General features: G+C 45.4%; 1 protein-coding gene across 3 annotated transcripts in view; it reads left to right on the forward strand.

The window, feature by feature from the left end:
- The window catches only part of LOC106600634 (phospholipid-transporting ATPase IA), a 180,680-nt gene that overhangs the window by 55,766 nt on the left and 103,012 nt on the right, over positions 1–21,902 (forward strand). The window lies entirely within an intron of this gene.

A 21,902-nucleotide genomic window follows, 5' to 3' on the forward strand; every position in this document is an offset into this window, starting at 1 on the left:
AAGTGGCAGATCCATCACATGACGAGTGGCTTTACAGGCGCAGGCAGCCAGGGAGGTCAGCCAGTCAGACAGAGCTTAGCTAGCCCTTTTGTTCCAAGCACATAGTGAGGAAATCATTCTAAAAAATTAAAAAGAGAGTTGCAAGGTGGGTTGGTGCCAAGACAACTAACAACAAAACACGAGGCCAAGGTTGTACTTTGTGACGACCTCTTTTACAACAATATTGCTTTAGATATTAGACAAGCAATTTGTTATTTTATGGATTCTCCCTGTCTACTGATCTCACCAACCCTGACCTCGTGTTTTGTTGTTAGTTGTCTTGGCACCAACCCACCTTGCAACTCTCTTTTTATTTTTTTTGAATGATTTCCTCACTATGTGCTTGGAACTCTACAGAATACATAATTTTTTATTAATCAGCATTGTCTATATGTCTGCACCTAGCTTAGATTGGTTATGTTCAAAACTGTTCGCTGCTCTGGCACCCCAATGGTGGAACAAGCTCCCTCACGACGCCAGGACAGCGGAGTCAATCACCACCTTCTGGAGACACCTGAAACCCCACCTCTTTAAGGAATACCTGGGATAGGATAAAGTAATCCTTCTACCCCCCCCCCCCCGAATCATGTAGTAACCAAAAAAGTGTTAAACAAATCAAAATAGATTTTATTTTTGAGATTCAAATAGCCACCCTTTGCCTTGATGACAGCTTTGCACACTCTTGGCATTCTCTCAACCAGCTTCACCTGGAATGCTTTTCCAACTGTCTTTGAGTTCCCACATATGCTGAGCACTTGTTGGCTGCTTTTCCTTCATTTACATTTACGTCATTTAGCAGACGCTCTTATCCAGAGCGACTTACAAATTGGTGCATTCACCTTATGATATCCAGTGGAACAACCACTTTACAATAGTACATCTCTATCTTTTTTTTTTGGGGGGGGGGGGGGGGTTAGAAGGATTACTATATCCTATCCCAGGTATTCCTTAAAGAGGTGGGGTTTCAGGTGTCTACGGAAGGTGGTAATTGACTCCACTGTCCTGGCGTCGTGAGGGAGCTTGTTCCACCATTGGGGTGCCAGAGCAGCGAACACTATTCAATAGCCAGTGTAAAATCAGAGCGCCAGATTCAAAACTACAAAATGTCATAATTCAAAGTTCTCAAACATACAACTATTTTACACCATTTTATAGATAAACATCTCCTGAATCCAACCACGTTGTCCGATTTCAAAAAGGCTTTACAGAGAAAGCAAAACATTAGATTATGTTAGGATACCACCATAGCAAAAGAGCAAGAACACCATTTCCTAGCATTTTCAAAGCAATGGTAGCCGTTCAAAAGCAGAAAACCAGCTAAAATGAAGCACTAACCTTTGACAATCTTCATCAGATGACACTCCTAGGACATCATGTTACACAATACATGCATTTTTTTGTTCTATCAAGTTCATATTTATATCCAAAAACAGCATTTTACTTTGGCGTGTGAAGTTCAGAAAATATTTAGCCTCCACAACTGCCGGTGAATCAACACTACGATTTACAAAATTACTATTTAGAATCCTTGATAAAATATTAATCTGTTATTCAAAGAATTATAGATTAACATCTCCTGAATGCAACCGCATTGTCAGATTTCAAAATAACTTTACGTGGAAAGCACACTTTGCAATAATCTGAGTACTGAGCTCAGAAAAAGACATCAAGCTAGCCATTTTGGACTCATATAAATGCACATATAAAAGTAGAAATATTCGCTTACCTTTAGTAATCTTCATCAGAAGGCACTTCCAGGAATCCCAGGTCCACAATAAATGTTGTTTTGTTCGATAAACTCCATAATTTATGTCGAAATAGCTCCTTGTTGATAGCGCGTTCAGTCAGCCACTCCAAATGTAGGAAGCGCGCCCAAAATATCACGACGAAAAATAAAAAAAAATCTATTTAGGTTCGTTCAAACATGTCAAACGTTGTATAGCAGCAATCTTTAGGGCCTTTTTCAACGAGAACTTCAATAATATTCCAACCGGACCCATCCGTTGTTTTGAAAAACTTTTTGGAACACAACGACCTCCTCATGAGACAACAACTTCTTCTGTTTGCTCTCTGTTCATCACAGAAGTCTCAAACAACTTTCTATAGACTGTTGACATCTAGTGGAAGCTGTAGGAAGTGCTAAATAAATCCTAACTCGCTGTGTATTTGATAGGCAAAGGCTGTAAGAGATTCCACAGATTCAGAATTCCACTTCCTGCTAAGATTTTCCTCAGGTTTTTGCCTGCCATATGAGTTCTTTTTTCCTCACAGACATCATTCAAACAGTTTTAGAAACGTCAGAGTGTTTTCTATCCAAATCTACTATATGCATATCCTACCTTCTGAGTCTGAGAAGGAGGCCGTTTAATTTGGGTACGTTTTTCATCCGGCCGTGAAAATACTGCCCCCTACCCTAGAGAGGTTAACTTGGTTGAGATCAGGTGATTGTGGAGGCCAGGTCATCTGATGCAGCACTCCAGCACAGAGGTGTGTTGGGTCATTGTCCTGTTGAAAAACAAAGGATAGTTCCACTAAGCCCAAACCAGATGAGATTGCGTATCGCTGCAGAATGCTGTGGTAGCCATGCTGGTTAAGTGTGCCTTGAATTCAAAATACATCACAGATAGTGTCACCAGCAAAGCACCCCCACACCATAACACCTCCTCCATGCTTTACAGTGGGAAATACACATGCGGAGATCATCAGTTTACCCACTCCACGTCTCACAAAGACACGGCGGTTGGAACCAAAAATCTCCAATTTGGACTCCAGACCAAAGGACAGATTTCCACCGGTCTAATGTCCATTGCTCGTGTTTCTTTGCACAAGCAAGTCTCTTCTTATTATTGGTGTCCTTTAGTAGTGGTTTCTTTGCAGAAATTCGACCATGAAGGCCTGGTGGACTGTCATTTCTCTTTGCTTATTTTATCTTATAAAATCCAAGATGGCGTAGCAGTTCAGACGTCTTTGTCTTGTCGTGTCCCATGTATATATCTTTTTTTTCTTCATATATATTTTGTATATATTCTTTATATTTTTAACCTCAATTTCAACATACTCTCCTGCAACCCGCCTCACCCAATGTGGTATGGATCTGCTATTTTTTACGCTTTAGAACTGGAACCCCCCACAGAAGCTAGCCAGCTAACTAGCTACTAGTCAGTTAGCCACTGCTAGTGGTCATCAGCTAACCTTAGCCCGGTCAACTCCTGCCAGTCTGCACAGCGCGATTCAACCCAGAGCATGCCAGACTGCTTTTTCTCCACCAAATCTCCACATCTCTGGATTCCTACCGCAAGCTCTGATCCTTTTCACCTGGATCATCGCAGCTAGCTAGCTGCTATCCGAGTGGCTACTCCTGGCTAATGTCTCTGTCCCGAAACAAGCACCAGTTAGCCTGGAACTAGCCTTGTGCTAGGCCCATCTCCCGGCTAGCTGAAGATGTCCATCAGTCACTCCTTGGGCTACAATACCTATTTTGCCAATTGGCCTGGACCCCTTTTACTGCCGACACGGAGCCCCGCCGATCCATCACGACTGGTCTACCGATGGAATCCGCCCGAGGGGGTTTCAACAGGCTCCTCCATCGTGACGTTGCCTGATGGCCCATATGCTGGCCTGCTTGCCGCGGCCCACTAGCTGTCTAGAGCATATCGGACTGTTAGCTGAAGAGGTCCATCAGCCAATTTCTTGGGCTACAATACCTATTTTACCAGTTGGTCTGGACCCTTTTACTGCCTACACGGAGCCCTGCCGATCCATCATGACTGGTCTGCTCATGTAACCATCCGAGGGGGCTACAACAGACTCTAACGTTGCTGAAGAGCCTCCAGTCCTGCTCAATATGCCTTAGCTAGCCCTTTTGTTCCAGCTCCCACACATGCAGTGACCTCACCTGGTTTAAATGGTGTCTCTAGAGACAAAATCTAGGTTTACCTCAATTGTATTCACATCCTACCATACCCTTGTCTGTACATTATGCCTTGAATCTATTCTTCCGCGCCCAGAAACCTGCTCCTTTTACTCTCTGTTCCGAACGCACTAGACGACCAGTTCTTATAGCCTTTAGCCGTACCCTTATCCTACTCCTCCTCTGTTCCTCTGGTGATGTAGTGGTTTATCCAGGCCCTGCAGCGCCTAGCTCCACTCCAATTCCCCAGGCGCTCTCATTTGTTGACTTCTGTATCTGTAAAAGCCTTGCTTTCATGCATGTTAACATGAGAAACCTCCTCCCTAGGTTTGTTTTATTCACTGCTTGAGCACACTCTGCCAACCTGGATGTCCTAGCATTGTCTGAATCCTGGCTTAGGAAGGCCACCAAAAATCCTGAAATTTCCATCCCTAACTATAACATTTTCCGCCAAGATAGAACTGCCAAAGGGGGCGGAGTTGCAATCGACTGCAGAGATAGCCTCCAGAGTTCTGTCATACTATCCAGGTCTGTGCCCAAACAATTCAAGCTTCTACTTCTAAAAATCCACCTTTCCAGAAACAAGTCTCTCACCGTTGCCGCTTGTTATAGACCACCTTCAGCCCCAGCTGTGCCTTGGACACCAAATGTGAATTGATTGCCCCCCCATCTATCTTCAGAGCTCGTACTGTTAGGTGACCTAAACTGGGACATGCTTATTAACACCCCGGCCATCCTACAATCTAAGCTAAATGCCCTCAATCTCACACAAATGATCAATGAACCTACCAGGTACAACCCCAAATCTGTAAACACGGGCACCCTCATAGATATCATCCTGACCAACCTGCCCTCTAAATACACCTCTGCTGTCTTCAACCAGGATCTCAGCGATCACTGCCTCATTGCCTGCGTCCGTAATGGGTCTGCAGTCAAACGACCACCCCTCATCACTGTCAAACGCTCTCTAAAACACTTCAACGAGCAGGCCTTTCTAATTGACCTGGCCCGGGTATCCTGGAGAGTTCCGGCACCGACAGAGATGGCCGCCTCGCTTTGCGTTCCTAGGAAACTATGCAGTATTTTTTTTTTTTTTATGTGTTATTTCTTACATTGTTACCCGAGGAAATATTAGGTTTTATTACATACAGTCGGGAGGAACTATTGGATATAAGAGCATCGTCAACTCACCAACATTACAACCAGAAATACGACTTTCCCGAAGCGGATCCTCTGTTTGGTCCACCACCCAGGACAATGGATCGGATCCCAGCCGGCGACCCAAAACAACGGCGCCGCAGAAGGGGCAGACGGAGTGGTCTTCTGGTCAGGCTCCGTAGACGGGCACATCGCGCACCGCTCCTGAGCATACTACTCGCCAATGTCCAGTCTCTTGACAACAAGGTAGACGAAATCTGAGCAAGAGTTGCCTTCCAGAGAGACATTAGAGATTGTAACGTTCTTTGTTTCACGGAAACATGGCTCACTCGGGATACGTCATCAGAGTCGGTCCAGCCACCTGGCTTCTTCACGCATCTCGCTGACAGAAACATACATCTCTCTGGTAAGAAGAAGGGCGGGGGTGTATGCCTTACAATTAACGAGACGTGGTGGGATCATAACAACATACAGTAACTCAAGTCCTTTTGTTCACCTGACCTAGAATTCCTTACAATCAAATGCCGACCGCATTATCTACCAAGAGAATTCTCTTAGATCATAATCACAGTCGTGTATATCCCGCCACAATCAGACATATCGACGGCCCTGAAAGAACTTCATTTGACTCTATGTAAACTGGAAACCACATATCCTGAAGCTGCATTTATTGAAGCTGGGGATTTTAACAAGGCTAATCTAAATTTGATCAGCATATTGAATGCGTGACCCGGGCTGGAAAAACCCTGGATCATTGTTATTCTAACTTCCGCGACGCATATAAAGCCCTCCCCCGCCCTCCTTTCGGAAAATCTGACCACGACTCCATTTTATTGCTCCCTGCCTATAAACAGAAACTAAAACATGAAGCGCCCATGCTCAGGTCTGTTCAACACTGGTCCAAACAATCGGACTCCACCCTTCAAGATTGCTTCGATCACGTGGACTGGAATATGTTCCGCATAGCGTCGGACAATAACATTGATGAATACGCTGATTCGGTGAGCGAGTTTATTAGCAAGTGCATCGGTGATGTTGTACCCACAGCGTCTATTAAAACATTCCCCAACCAGAAACCGTGGATTGATGGCAGCATTCGCGCAAAACTAAACGCCCGAACCACTGCTTTTAATCAGGGCAAGGTGACCGGAAACATGACCGAATACAAACAGTGTAGCTGTTCCCTCCGCAAGGCAATCAAACAAGCTAAGCGTCAGTATAGAGACAAAGTAGAGTCGCAATTCAACGGCTCAGACACGAGATGTATGTCAAATCAAATCAAATCAAATTTATTTATATAGCCCTTCTTACATCAGCTGATATCACAAAGTGCTGTACAGAAACCCAGCCTAAAACCCCAAACAGCAAGCAATGCAGGTGTAGAAGCACGGTGGCTAGGAAAAACTCCCTAGAAAGGCCAAAACCTAGGAAGAAACCTAGAGAGGAACCAGGCTATGAGGGGTGGCCAGTCCTCTTCTGGCTGTGCCGGGTGGAGATTATAACAGCACATGGCCTAGATGTTCAAATGTTCATAAATGACCAGCATTGTCAAAAAATAATAATCATAGTAGTTGTCGAGGGTGCAACAAGTCAGTAACACAAGAGTAAGTGTCAGTTGGCTTTTTCATAGCCGATCTTTGAGAGTATCTCTACCGCTCCTGCTGTCTCTAGAGAGTTGAAAACAGCAGGTCTGGGACAGGTAGCACGTCCGGTGAATACGTCAGGGTTCCAGCAGGTCTGGGACAACAGGTCTGGGACAGGTAGCACGTCCGGTGAACAGGTCAGGGTTCCATAGCTGCAGGCAGAACAGTTGGAACTGGAGCAGCAGCACGGCCAGGTGAACTGGGGACAGCAAGGAGTCATCAAGCCAGGTAGTCCTGAGGCATGGTCCTAGGGCTCAGGTCCTCCGAGAGAGAGAAAGAAAGAAAGAAAGAGAGGATTAGAAAGAGCATATTTAAATTCACACAGGACACCGGAAAAGACAAGAGAAATACTCCAGAATTGACAGACTGACGCTAGCCCCGACACATAAACTACTGCAGCATAAATACTGGAGGCTGAGACAGGAGGGGTCAGGAGACACTGTGGCCCCGTCCGATGGAACCCCCGGACAGGGCCAAACAGGTAAGATATAACCCCACCCACTTTGCCAAAGCACAGCCTCCACACCACTGGAGGGATATCTCCAACCACCAACATACCATCCCGGGACAAGGCCGAGTATAGCCCACAAAGATCTCCGCCACGGCACAGCCCAAGGGGGGGGCGCCAACCCAGACAGGAAGACCACATCAGTGACTCAACCCACTCAAGTGACGCACCCCTCCCAGGGACGGCATGGAAGAACACCAGTAAGCCAGTGACTCAACCCCCGTAATAGGGGTAGAGGCAGAGAATCCCAGTGGAAAGAGGGGAAACCGGCCAGGCAGAGACAGCAAGGGCGGTTCGTTGCTCCAGCCTTTCCGTTCACCTTCACACCCCTGGGCCAGACTACACTTAATCATGGGACCTACTGAAGAGATATGTCTTCAGTAAAGACTTAAAGGTTGAGACTGAGTCTGCGTCTCTCACATGGGTAGGCAGACTATTCCATAAAAATGGAGCTCTATAGGAGAAAGCCCTGCCTCCAGCTGTTTGCTTAGAAATTCTAGGAACAATTAGGAGGCCCGGGTCTTGTGACCGTAGCGTACGTGTAGGTATGTACGGCAGGACCAAATCGGAAAGATAGGTAGGAGCAAGCCCATGTAATGCTTTGTAGGTTAGCAGTAAAACCTTGAAATCAGCCCTTGCCTTAACAGGAAGCCAGTGTAGGGAGGCTAGCACTGGAGTAATATGATCAAATTTTTTGGTTCTAGTCAGGATTCTAGCAGCCGTATTTAGCACTAACTGAAGTTTATTTAGTGCTTTATCCGGGTAGCCGGAAAGTAGAGCATTGCAGTAGTCCAACCTAAAAGTAACAAAGGCATGGATTCATTTTTCTGCGTAATTTTTGGACAGAAGGTTTCTGATTTTTGCAATGTTACGTAGATGGAAAAAAGCTGTCCTTGAAACAGTCTTGCTATGTTCTTCAAAAGAGAGATCAGGGTCCAGAGTAACGCCGAGGTCCTTCACAGTTTTATTTGAGACGACTGTACAACCATCCAGATTAATTGTCAGATTCAACAGAAGATCTCTTTGTTTCTTGGGACCTAGAACATGCATCTCTGTTTTGTCCGAGTTTAAGAGTAGAAAGTTTGCAGCCATCCACTTCCTTATGTCTGAGACACAGGGTTCTAGCAAGGGCAATTTTGGGGCTTCACCATGTTTCATTGAAATGTACAGCTGTGTGTCATCCGCATAGCAGTGAAATTTAACATTATGTTTTCGAATGACATCCCCAAGAGGTAAAATATATAGTGAAAACCTTGAGGAATACCGAAATTTACAGTTGATTTGTCAGAGGACAAACCATTCACAGAGACAAACTGATATCTTTCCGACAGATAAGACCTAAACCAGGCCAGAACTTGTCCATGTAGACCAATTTGGGTTTCCAATCTCTCCAAAAGAATGTGGTGATCGATGGTATCAAAAGCAGCACTAAGATCTAGGAGCACAAGGACAGATGCAGAACCTCGGTCTGACGTCATTAAAATGTCCTTTACCACCTTTACAAGTGCAGTCTCAGTGCTATGATGGGGTCTAAAACCAGACTGAAGCGTTTTGTATACATTGTTTGTCTTCAGGAAGGCAGTGAGTTGCTGCGCAACAGCTTTTTCTAAAATTTTTGAGAGGAATGGAAGATTCGATATAGGCCGATAGTTTTTTATAATTTCTGGGTCAAGATTTGGCTTTTTCAAGAGAGGCTTTATTACTGCCACTTTTAGTGAGTTTGGTACACATCCGGTGAATAGAGAGCCGTTTATTATGTTCAACATAGGAGGGCCAAGCACAGAAAGCAGCTCTTTCAGTAGTTTAGTTGGAATAGGGTCCAGTATGCAGCTTGACGGTTTAGAGGCCATGATTATTTTCATCATTGTGTCAAGAGATATAGTACTAAAAAACTTTAGTGTCTCCCTTGATCCTAGGTCATTGCAGGGTTGTGCAGACTCAGGACAACGGAGCTTTGGAGGAATACGCAGATTTAAAGAGGAGTCCGTAATTTGCTTTCTAATGATCATGATCTTTTCCTCAAAGAAGTTCATGAATTCAGGGTTCATGAATGGCAGGGTCTACAGTCAATCACGGACTACAAAAGGAAAACCAGCCCCGTTGCGGACCACGATGTCTTGCTCCCAGACAAACTAAACAACTTCTTTGCTCGCTTTGAAGACAACACAGTGCCACTGACACGGCCCGCTACCAAAACCTGCGGACTCTCCTTCACTGCAGCCAATGTGAGTAAAACATTTAAACGGGTTAACCCTCACAAGGCTGCCGGCCCAGACGGCATACCCAGCCGTGTCCTCAGAGCATGCGCAGACCAGCTGGCTGGTGTCTTTATGGACATATTCAACCAATCCTTATCCCAGTCTGCTGTTCCCACATGCTTCAAGAGGGCCACCATTGTTCCTGTTCCAAAGAAAGCGAAGGTAGCTGAGCTAAATGACTATCGCCCCGTAGCACTCACTTCCATCATCATGAAGTGCTTTGAGAGACTAGTCAAGGACCATATCACCACCACCCTACCTGACACCCTAGACCCACTCCAATTTGCTTACTGCCCCAATATGTCCACAGACGACACAATCACTCTGCACACTGCCCTAACCCATTTGGACAAGAGGAATACCTATGTAAGAATGGTGTTCATCGACTACAGCTCAGCATTTAACACCATAGTACCCTCCAAACTCGTCATTAAGCTCGAGACCCTGGGTCTCGACCCCGCCCTGTGCAACTGAGTCCTGGACTTCCTGACGGGTCGGCCCCAGGTGGCGAGGGTAGGAAACAACATCTCCACCCCGCTGATCCTCAACACTGGGGCCCCACAAGGGTGCGTTCTCAGCTCTCATCTGTACTCCCTGTTCACCCATGACTGCTTGGCCATGCACACCTCCTCCTTGGTCATCAAGTTTGCAGACGACACTATAGTTGTAGGCTTGATTACCAACAACGACGAGACGGCCTACAGGAAGGAGGTGAGGGCCCTCGGAGTGTGGTGTCAGAAAAATAACCTCACACTCAATGTCAACAAAACAAAGGAAATGATCGTGGACTTCAGGAAACAGCAGAGGGAGCAGCCCCCTATCCACATCGACGGGACAGTAGTGGAGAAGGTGGGAAGTTTTAAGTTCCTCGGCGTACTCATCACGGAGAAACTGAAATGGTCCACCCACACAGACAGCGTGGTGGCAACCTCAGGAGTCTGAAGAAATTCGGCTTGTCACCAAAAACACTCACAAACTTTTACAGATGCACAATCAAGAGCATTCTGTCGGGCTATATCACCGCCCGGTACGGAAACTGCTCCGTCCACAACCGTAAGGCTCTCCAGGGGGTAGTGAGGTCTGCACAACACATCACCGGGGGCAAACTACCTGCCCTCCAGGACACCTACACCACCCGATGTCACAGGAAGGCCAAAAAGATCGTCAAGGACAACAACCACCCTAGCCACTGCCTGTTCACCCCGTTATCATCCAGAAGGCGAGGTCAGTACAGGTGCATCAAAGCGGTGACGAGAGACTGAAAAACAGCTTTTATCTCAAGGACATCAGTCTGTTAAACAGGACCATGGCTGTTTGAGTGGCTGCTGCCAACATACTGACTCATCTCTAGCCACTTTAATAATGAAAAATTGATGTAATAAATATATCACTACCCACTTTAAAAAATGCCACTTTATACACTGCTCAAAAAAATAAAGGGAACACTTAAACAACACAATGTAACCCCAAGTCAATCACACTTCTGTGAAATCAAACTGTCCACTTAGGAAGCAACACTGATTGGCAATAAATGTCACATGCTGTTGTGCAAATGGAATAGACAACAGGTGGAAATTATAGGCAATTAGCAAGACACCCCCAATAAAGGAGTGGTTCTGCAGGTGGGAACAACAGACCAATTCTCAGTTCCTATGCTTCCTGGCTGATGTTTTGGTCACTTTTGAATGCTGGCGGTGCTTTCACTCTAGTGGTAGCATGAGACGGAGTCTACAACCCACACAAGTGGCTCAGGTAGTGCAGCTCATCCAGGATGGCACATCAATGCGAGCTGTGGCAAGAAGGTTTGCTGTGTCTGTCAACGTAGTGTCCAGAGCATGGAGGCGCTACCAGGAGACAGGCCAGTACATCAGGAGACGTGGAGGAGGCCGTAGGAGGGCAACAACCCAGCAGCAGGACCGCTACCTCCGCCTTTGTGCAAGGAGGAGCAGGAGGAGCACTGCCAGAGCCCTGCAAAATGACCTCCAGCAGGCCACAAATGTGCATGTGTCTGCTCAAACGGTCAGAAACAGACTCCATGAGGGTGGTATGAGGGCCCGACGTCCACAGGTGGGGGTTGTGCTTACAGCCCAACACCGTGCAGGACGTTTGGCATTTGCCAGAGAACACCAAGATTGGCAAATTCGCCACTGGCGCCCTGTGCTCTTCACAGATGAAAGCAGGTTCACACTGAGCACGTGACAGACGTGACAGAGTCTGGAGATGCCGTGGAGAACGTTCTGCTGCCTGCAACATCCTCCAGCATGACCGGTTTGGCGGTGGGTCAGTCATGGTGTGGGGTGGCATTTCTTTGGGGGGCCGCACAGCCCTCCATGTGCTCGCCAGAGGTAGCCTGGCTGCCATTAGGTACCGAGATGAGATCCTCAGACCCTTGTGAGACCATATGCTGGTGCGGTTGGCCCTGGGTTCCTCCTAATGCAAGACAATGCTAGACCTCATGTGGCTGGAGTGTGTCAGCAGTTCCTGCAAGAGGAAGGCATTGATGCTATGGACTGGCCCGCCCGTTCCCCAGACATTTACATTTTACATTTAAGTTATTTAGCAGACGCTCTTATCCAGAGCGACTTACAAATTGGTGCATTCACCTTATGATATCCAGTGGAACAACCACTTTACAATAGTGCATCTAAATCTTTTAAGGGGGGGTTAGAAGGATTACTTTATCCTATCCCAGGTATTCCTTGAAGAGGTGGGGTTTCAGGTGTCTCCGGAAGGTGGTGATTGACTCCGCTGTCCTGGCGTCGTGAGGGAGCTTGTTCCACCGTTGGGGTGCCAGAGCAGCGAACAGTTTTGACTGGGCTGAGCGGGAACTGTGCTTCCTCAGAGGTAGGGAGGCGAGCAGGCCAGAGGTGGATGAACGCAGTGCCCTTGTTTGGGTGTAGGGCCTGATCAGAGCCTGAAGGTACGGAGGTGCCGTTCCCCTCACAGCTCCGTAGGCAAGCACCATGGTCTTGTAGCGGATGCGAGCTTCAACTGGAAGCCAGTGGAGAGAGCGGAGGAGCGGGGTGACGTGATTGAACTTGGGAAAGTTAAACACCAGACGGGCTGCGGCGTTCTGGATGAGTTGTAGGGGTTTAATGGCACAGGGAGGGAGCCCAGCCAACAACGAGTTGCAGTAATCCAGACGGGAGATGACAACTGCTTGGATTAGGACCTGCGCCGCTTCATGTGTGAGGCAGGGTCGTACTCTGCGAATGTTGTAGAGCATGAACCTACAGGATCGGGTCACCGCCTTGATGTTAGTGGAGAACGACAGGGTGTTGTCCAGGGTCACGCCGAGGCTCTTAGCACTCTGGGAGGAGGACACAAGGGAGTTGTCAACCGTGATGGCGAGATCATGGAACGGGCAGTCCTTCCCCGGGAGGAAGAGCAGCTCCGTCTTGCCGAGGTTCAGCTTGAGGTGGTGATCCGTCATCCACACTGATATGTCTGCCAGACATGCAGTGATGCGATTCGCCACCTGCTTGTCAGAAGGGGGAAAGGAGAAGATTAATTGTGTGTCATCTGCATAGCAATGATATGAGAGACCATGTGAGGATATGACAGAGCCAAGTGACTTGGTGTATAGCGAGAATAGGAGAGGGCCTAGAACAGAGCCCTGGGGGACACCAGTGGTGAGAGCACGTGGTGCGGAGACAGATTCTCGCCACGCCACCTGGTAGAAGCGACCTGTCAGGTAGGACGCAATCCAAGCGTGGGCCGCGCCGGAGATGCCCAGCTCGGAGAGGGTGGAGAGGAGGATCTGATGGTTCACAGTATCAAAGGTAGCAGATAGGTCTAGAAGGATGAGAGCAGAGGAGAGAGAGTTAGCTTTAGCAGTGCGGAGAGCCTCCATGACACAGAGAAGAGCAGTCTCAGTTGAATGCCCAGTCTTGAAACCTGACTGATTAGGATCAAGAAGGTCATTCTGAGAGAGATAGCAAGAGAGCTGGCCAAGGACGGCACGTTCAAGAGTTTTGGAGAGAAAAGAAAGAAGGGATACTGGTCTGTAGTTGTTGACATCGGAGGGATCGAGTGTAGGTTTTTTCAGAAGGGGTGCAACTCTCGCTCTCTTGAAGACGGAAGGGACGTAGCCAGCGGTCAAGGATGAGTTGATGAGCGAGGTGAGGTAGCGGAGAAGGTCTCCGGAAATGGTCTGGAGAAGAGAGGAGGGTATAGGGTCAAGTGGGCAGGTTGTTGGGCGGCCGGCCGTCACAAGACGCGAGATTTCATCTGGAGAGAGAGGGGAGAAAGAGGTCAAAGCACAGGGTAGGGCAGTGTGAGCAGGACCAGCGGTGTCGTTTGACTTAGCAAACGAGGATCGGATGTCGTCAACCTTCTTTTCAAAATGGTTGACGAAGTCATCCGCAGAGAGGGAGGAGGGGGAGGGGGAGGAGGATTCAGGAGGGAGGAGAAGGTAGCAAAGAGCTTCCCTACGGTTAGAGGCAGATGCTTGGAGTTTAGAGTGGTAGAAAGTGGCTTTAGCAGCAGAGACAGAAGAGGAAAATGTAGAGAGGAGGGAGTGAAAGGATGCCAGGTCCGCAGGGGAGGCGAGTTTTCCTCCATTTCCGCTCGGCTGCCCGGAGCCCTGTTCTGTGAGCTCGCAGTGAGTCGTCGAGCCACGGAGCAGGAGGGGAGGACCGAGCCGGCCTGGAGGATAGGGGACAGAGGAAATCAAAGGATGCAGAGAGGGAGGAGAGGAGGGTTGAGGAGGCAGAATCAGGAGATAGGTTGGAGAAGGTTTGAGCAGAGGGAAGAGATGATAGGATGGAAGAGGAGAGAGTAGCGGGAGAGAGAGAGCGAAGGTTGGGACGGCGCAATACCATCCGAGTAGGGGCAGAGTGAGAAGTGTTGGATGAGAGCGAGAGGGAAAAGGATACAAGGTAGTGGTCGGAGACTTGGAGGGGAGTTGCAATGAGATTAGTGGAAGAACAGCATCTAGTAAAGATGAGGTCAAGCGTATTGCCTGCCTTGTGAGTAGGGGGGGAAGGTGAGAGGGTGAGGTCAAAAGAGGAGAGGAGTGGAAAGAAGGAGGCAGAGAGGAATGAGTCAAAGGTAGATGTGGGGAGGTTAAAGTCACCCAGAACTGTGAGAGGTGAGCCATCCTCAGGAAAGGAACTTATCAAGGCGTCAAGCTCATTGATGAACTCTCCAAGGGAACCTGGAGGGCGATAAATGATAAGGATGTTAAGTACCTCCATAAGGTAGGGTACCAACAGGTCCTTAAATTCTTTATAGAAATATGGAGGGAAGCCATCCTTCCCAGGAGATTTATTAGAATGTAAGGATTTAATGGCCTCCAACAATTCAGGGACTGAGAACTGTTCCCTCAGGCGTCCTCTGTCTTCCTCTTACAGGCATGGGAGGTTGAGAGGAGAGAAAAGAGTCGATCTCTGATAGCTCATCGCTTGATTGGGAAGTGTAGAGGTCTTCGTAATATTTCTTAAAAGTATCATTAATTTCAGTGGAGTTGGAAGATATCTCATTAGTAAGAGTTTCTATAGGATTAATTGTCCTCTTACTTTCCTCTGCTTTCAGTTGCCATGCCAATACTTGCTTTCTGTGTGCTTTCTCTCCAAGCTCGTAGTAATGCTGTTTTGATTTAGTGATGGCCCTCTCAGCTTGGTATGTGTTCAGAGTATTATATTTCTGTTTTTTATTTACCATAAGCCTGTATAGGTCTTTAGTCAGGCCTCTTTGGTAGGTTTTCTCTAGCTAAGAGATTTCAGATTCAAGGACATTCAGTTCAGCACTGTGTTTTCTCTTCAACCCTTTAGTATAGGAAATTATCTGTCCCCTTAGATAGGCTTTCAATGCGTCCCAAAGAATGAAACTGTCAGGAGCGGAGGGTTTGTTTGTCAAAGTAAAAATATTGATCTGCTCTTTGATGAATGCTCAAAATTCAGGTTGCTTCAGGAGTGTAATATTTAGTCTCTGTCTATATGCTCCATTTACCTTGGTAGAAATGGAGATTGATAATATCAGAGGGGAATGGTCACATTAGTAATCTGGGGAGATAATCGGTATCTAACACTCTATGAAACAGTTGAGTCGATAGTAAAAAGTTATCTATGCGTGTGTGTGTTGTGTGTGTGTGAATAAAAAGAGTAGTTCCATCTGTCTCCAGATATCTAGTAAATTGAGATCCTTCATGAAAGACATGGTTGAGCTTGGCGACTTTGGTAAGAAGAGAGGGTTTATCAAAGGACCTATCAAGAACTGTATCTAAACAAATATTTTAATCTCCTCCAGCCAGTAGCCATCCTGGTGGTGCTTGAGCAACCTGAAGGAAGACATTCTGAATAAACATATGGTCATCGAAGTTGGGAGCATAAATATTCAACAGGGTCCAAGACTCCGAAAGCATATGCCCCTGCACCAAAACAAACTTGCCTGAGGTATCAGAGATGGTATTGTTGACACAGAATGGGATGTGTCTACTGATCAAAATTGCAGTTCCTCTTGCTTTGGAGTTAAAAGAGGACGCAAAAACGTGTCCTACCCATTCCCTCTTTACTTTCTGGTGTTCACTGGCTGTAAGATGTGTTTCTTGTAAAAACACAAAGTCAGCCTTTAATTTCGAAAGGTATGTATAGACTTTTCTTCTTAATTGGGCTGTTAAGACCCGTAGTGGATTAAGCATAGGTTCAAACGACCTCCACTCATCACTGTCAAACGCTCCCTGAAACATTTCAATGAGCAAGCCTTTCTAATCGACCTGGCCCTGGTATCCTGGAAGGATATTGACCTCATCCCGTCAGTAGAGGATGCCTGGTTATTTAAAAAAAAATGCCTTCCTCACCATCTTAAATAAGCATGCCCCTTTCAAGAAATTTAGAACCAGGAACAGATATAGCCCTTGGTTCTCCCCAGACCTGACTGCCCTTAACCAACACAAAAATATCCTGTGGCGTTCTGCATTAGCATCGAAATGCCCCCGCGATATGCAACTTTTCAGGGAAGTTAGAAATCAATACACACAGGCAGTTAGAAACACCAAGGCTAGCTTTTTCAAACAGAAATTTGCTTCCTGCAACTCAAACTCTAAAAAGTTCTGGGACATTGTAAAGTCCATGGAGAATAAGAACACCTCCTCCCAACTGCCCACTGCACTGAGGATAGGAAACTCTGTCACCACCGATAAGCCCACTATAATTGAGAATTTCAATAAGCATTTTTCTACGGCTGGCCATGCTTTCCACCTAACTACCCCTACTGCATTCAACAGCACTGCACCTCCCACAGCTACTCGCCCAAGCCTCCCCCATTTCTCCTTCTCCCAAATCCATTCAGCTGATGTTCTGAAAGAGCTGCAAAATCTGGACCCCTACAAATCAGCTGGGCTTGACAATCTGGACCCTTTCTTTCTAAAATTATCTGCCGAAATTATTGCAACCCCTATTACTAGCCTGTTCAACCTCTCTTTCGTGTCGTCTGAGATTCCCATAGATTGGAAAGCAGCTGCTGTCATCCCCCTCTTCAAAGGAGGTGACACTCTTGACCCAAATTGCTACAGACCTATATCCAATCTGCCCTGCCTTTCTAAGGTCTTCGAAAGCCAAGTCAACAAACAGATTACCGACCATTTCGAATCCCACCGCACCCTCTCCGCTATGCAATCTGGTTTCAGAGCTGGTCATGGGTGTACCTCAGCCACGCTCAAGGTCCTAAACGACATCGTAACCGCCATCGATAAGAAACAATACTGTGCTGCCGTATTCATTGACCTGGCCAAAGCTTTTGACTCTGTTAATCACCACATCCTCATCGGCTGACTCGGTAGCCTTGGTTTCTCAAACGATTGCGTCGCCTGGTTCACCAACTACGTCTCTGATAGAGTTCAGTGTGTCAAATCGGAGGGCCTGCTGTCCGGACCTCTGGCAGTCTCTATGGGGGTACCACAGGGTTCAATTCTTGGGCCAACTCTTTTCTCTGTATACATCAATGATGTCGCTCTTGCTGCTGGTGAATCTCTGATCCACCTCTACGCAGACGACACCATTCTGTATACTTCTGGCCCTTCTTTGGACACTGTGTTAACCTCTATGGGCTAGGTGGGACGCTAGCGTGCCACCCGTGGTGCACTCCATCAACAGCAGGTGCATTTCAAGAGCGGTAAATTTGAATCCAAATAAATGTCAAAATTCAAATTTTTCAAACATACAACTATTTTACACCCTTTGAAAGATAAACATCTCCTTAATCTAACCACGTTTTACGATTTCAAAAAGGTTTTACGGCGAAAGCATAAATTTAGAGTATGTTAGGACAGTACATTTACAAGAGTTGTGTGTAATGTTTTGTCAATTCAAAGACAGGGTCACCAAAACCATAAAACCAGCTAAAATGATGCACTAACCTTTTACAATCTCCATCAGATGACACTCCTAGGACATTATGTTAGACAATGCATGCATTTTTAGTTCTATCAAGTTCATATTTATATCCAAAAACAGCGTTTTACTATGGCATTGATGTTGAGGAAATCGTTTCCCTCCAATAACCGGCAGTCAATTCAGCGTCACAAATTAAATAATTAAAATTATAAAACATTGGTAAAATATTATATTGTCATTTAAAGAATTATAGATTTACATCAACTTGCCAGATTTAAAAATAACCTTACTGGGAAATCACACTTTGCAATAATCTGAGCACTGCGCCCAGAAAAATACGCGTTGCGATACAGACTAGACGTCATGTTGGGGAGATCTAAAATCGAAAATACTATGTAAATAATCCATTACCTTTGATTCTCTTCATCAGATGTCACTTCCAGGTATCACAGGTCCATAACGAATGTAGTTTTGTTCAAAAAAGCTCATCATTTATGTCCAAAAATCTCCGTCTTGTTAGCACATGATCTAAGCCAGCCGGACTTCTCGTCATGAACGAGGGGAAAAAATATATTTACGTTCGTTCAAACATGTCAAACGTTGTATAGCATAAATCATTAGGGCCTTTTTAACCAGAACATGAATAATATTCAAGGTGGACGAATGCATACTCTTTTATAACGTATTGGAACGAGGGTACCCAACATGAACTTGCGCGCCAGGTGTCTAATGGGACATCATCGTTCCATGGCTCTTGTTCGGTCAGATCTCCCTCCAGAAGACTCAAAACACTTTGTAAAGGCTGGTGACATCTAGTGGAAGCAATAGGAAGTGCCAAAATATTCCTCAGCCCCTGTGTTTTTCAATGGGATAGGTTTAAAGTCAATACAACACATCAGGTATCCACTTCCTGTCAGAAAATGTCTCAGGGTTTTGCCTGCCAAATGAGTTCTGTTATACTCACAGACACCATTCAAACAGTTTTAGAACATTTAGGGTGTTTTCTATCCATATGTAATAAGTATATGCATATTCTAGTTACTGGGTAGGAGTGGTAACCAGATTAAATCGGGTATGTTTTTTTATCCAGCCGTGTCAATACTGCCCCCTAGCCCTAACAGGTTAACAACCCTCCAGACGAGCTTCAATGCCATACAACTCTCCTTCCGAGGTCTCCAACTGCTCCTAAATACAAGTAAAACTAAATGCATGCTCTTCAACCGATCGCTGCCTGCACCTGCCCGCCCGTCCAGCATCACTTCTCTGGACGGTTCTGACTTAGAATTTGTGGACAACTACAAATACCTAGGTGTCTGGTTAGACTGTAAACTCTCCTTCCAGACTCACATCACTCATCTCCAATCCAAAGTTAAATCTAGAATTGGCTTCCTATTTCGCAACAAAGCATCCTTCACTCATGCTGCCAAACATACCCTCGTAAGACTGACTATCCTGCCGATCCTTGACTTCGGCGATGTCATTTACAAAATAGCCTCCAGTACCCTACTCAACAAGCTGGATGCAGTCTATCACATTGCCATCCGTTTTGTCACCAAAGCCCCATATACTACCCACCACTGCGATCTGTACGCTCTCGTTGGCTGGCCTTCGCTTCATAATCGTCGCCAAACACATTGGCTCCAGGTCATCTACAAGACCCTGCTAGGTAAAGTCCCCCCTTATCTCCGCTCACTGGTCACCATAGCAGCACCCACCTGTAGCACGCGCTCCAGCAGGTATATCTCTCTGGTCACCCCTAAAGCCAACTCCTCCTTTGGTCGTCTCTCCTTCCAGTTCTCTGCTGCCAATGAATGGAACGAACGACAAAAATCTCTGAAACTGGAAACACTTATCTCCCTCACTAGCTTTAAGCACCAGCTATCAGAGCAGCTCCCAGATCACTGCACCTGTACATAGCCCATCTATAATTTAGCCCAAACTACTACTTCTTCCCCTACTGTATTTATTTATTTAATTTATTATTTTGCTCCTTTGCACCATATTATTTATATTTTAACTTTGAACTTTCTTCAAATTACAAATCTACCATTCCAGTGTTTTAATTGCTATACTTTATTTACTTTGCCACCATGGCCTTTTTTGCCTTTACCTCCCTTATCTCACATCATTTGCTCACATTGTATATAGTCTTATTTTGTAAAAAAAATGTTCTACTGTATCATTGATTGTATGTTGTTTTACTCCATGTGTAACTCTGTGTTTTTGTATGTTGTCGAACTGCTTTGCTTTATCTTGGCCAGGTCGCAATTGTAAATGAGAACTTGTTCTCAACTTGCTTTCCTGGTTAAATAAAGGTGAAATAAATAAATAAATAAATCACTATCTTGGGGATCAACAAAGTTTGATCATCCTTCTTGCCTCTCGGCCGGAGGTGCATGGCTCTTTGGGAAGGTACGTACTTGACAGTTTAACAGCCGATGTTAGAATATTGTTTCAACGTTGTTATTTAAGTAATAATAGGATAACTTTGAGGAGCTCGGTTTGTCAACGTCTGCTCAGCTCCGCGGCATCACGTGCTCTCCACAAATTAACTTTTAATAAGGCACACCTGTTAATTGAAATGCATTCCAAGTGACTACCTCAATAAGCTGGTTGAGATAATGCCAAGAGTGTGCAAAGCTGTCATTAAGGCAAAGGGTGGCTATTTTAAGAATCTCAAATATAAAATATATTTTGATTTGTTTAACAATTTTTGTTACTACATGATTCCATATGTGTTATTTCATAGTTTTGATGTCTTCAGTATTATTCTACGATGTAGAAAATAGCACAAATAAAGAAAAACCCTTGAATGAGTAGGTGTTTTTCACCTTTTCACCTGTAATGTAGGTGAGGAATTTGGAAGGAGTGTTAGGGTTAGAGCCAGTAGATTAGACAGGTCATCTTTGCTTACACAGGTGAGCAGCAGCAGGACAGGCATCTGTTGACACCTTATTCTATAGCCACAATTTTGAAAATGTAAACTCATTATTCTATCTCAGTAACCAGTATCTCCAAAATTCAGAGATAACAAAAGCGACAGGGCTTCTATATCATGGATACATTTGGTTTTTCTTCTGTCTCCATTATTTCATGGTATATACTGTCAATGCCTCACTGTACTTTGTTCATATAGCCAAGGGCTCTGTGAGCAAGGCAAGCCAATAGTTAATTAAAGCACAGTACAGTCTCTAAGCCGTAGCATTGGATTACTCTGAGAGCGACTCTGTCTTATCTTAAGTGCCCCCACTATCTACATGACATTCAGAATGACGAAAGCAGACGGCTTCATAGAATCGGTTTAGGTTGCATCCCAGCAATGTATTGAGTTACCTTCCAGGCCTCATTGGTGTGTAACAATTTGTTATGTGATAAAATCAATCTTCACAATTGCATTTATTCCTTTAATTGTACTGTATATGCTACAGCCCTGTCCAGACTCACTCCAGATAATGTATTTTATAGACTGTAGCATCATAGCTGTGTTAGCAATTTATGTTATTCTTCAATAACACAAACTCCAAAGCAAATCAGGGGGAGAAAAATAGGTTTATTCAGAGAGGACAAATCAAGATGTTGGGAGTCAGATGTTCAGTCTCCCTGTCCTCAGCTTTTCCCCCAGAACAAGCGACAGGATGCCACTTATAACCTTATGAACTGAAACACAACTCCTATTTACAATTCACTATTGACCATTAGTACTATATTTAGTGTAGTACTCTCGTCCTCTCATCCTCTCAAACTCTCAAACTCTGCATTGCGTATTTATCTTAAAAGTATTCTTACATTGCCCCCTAGACCATTTTAAAAATAAATATAGTTCAAATGTATTTTTAGAAAACAAAAGAAAACATGAAAAAATGTACAGAATAATAAACATTAGTAGTCAGCATAAAATCGTTCACATTAACCTCTTACATCTAGACGTTCCGCTAGCGGAACACCTGCTCCAATATCCAATGATAGGCGTGGCGCGAATTACAAATTCCTCAAAAATACAAAAACTTCAATTTTTCAAACATATGACTATTTCACAGCATTTTAAAGACAAGA

This window comes from Salmo salar, chromosome ssa03, assembly GCF_905237065.1.
Source record: "Salmo salar chromosome ssa03, Ssal_v3.1, whole genome shotgun sequence".
In the NCBI taxonomy this organism is placed as follows: domain Eukaryota; kingdom Metazoa; phylum Chordata; class Actinopteri; order Salmoniformes; family Salmonidae; genus Salmo; species Salmo salar.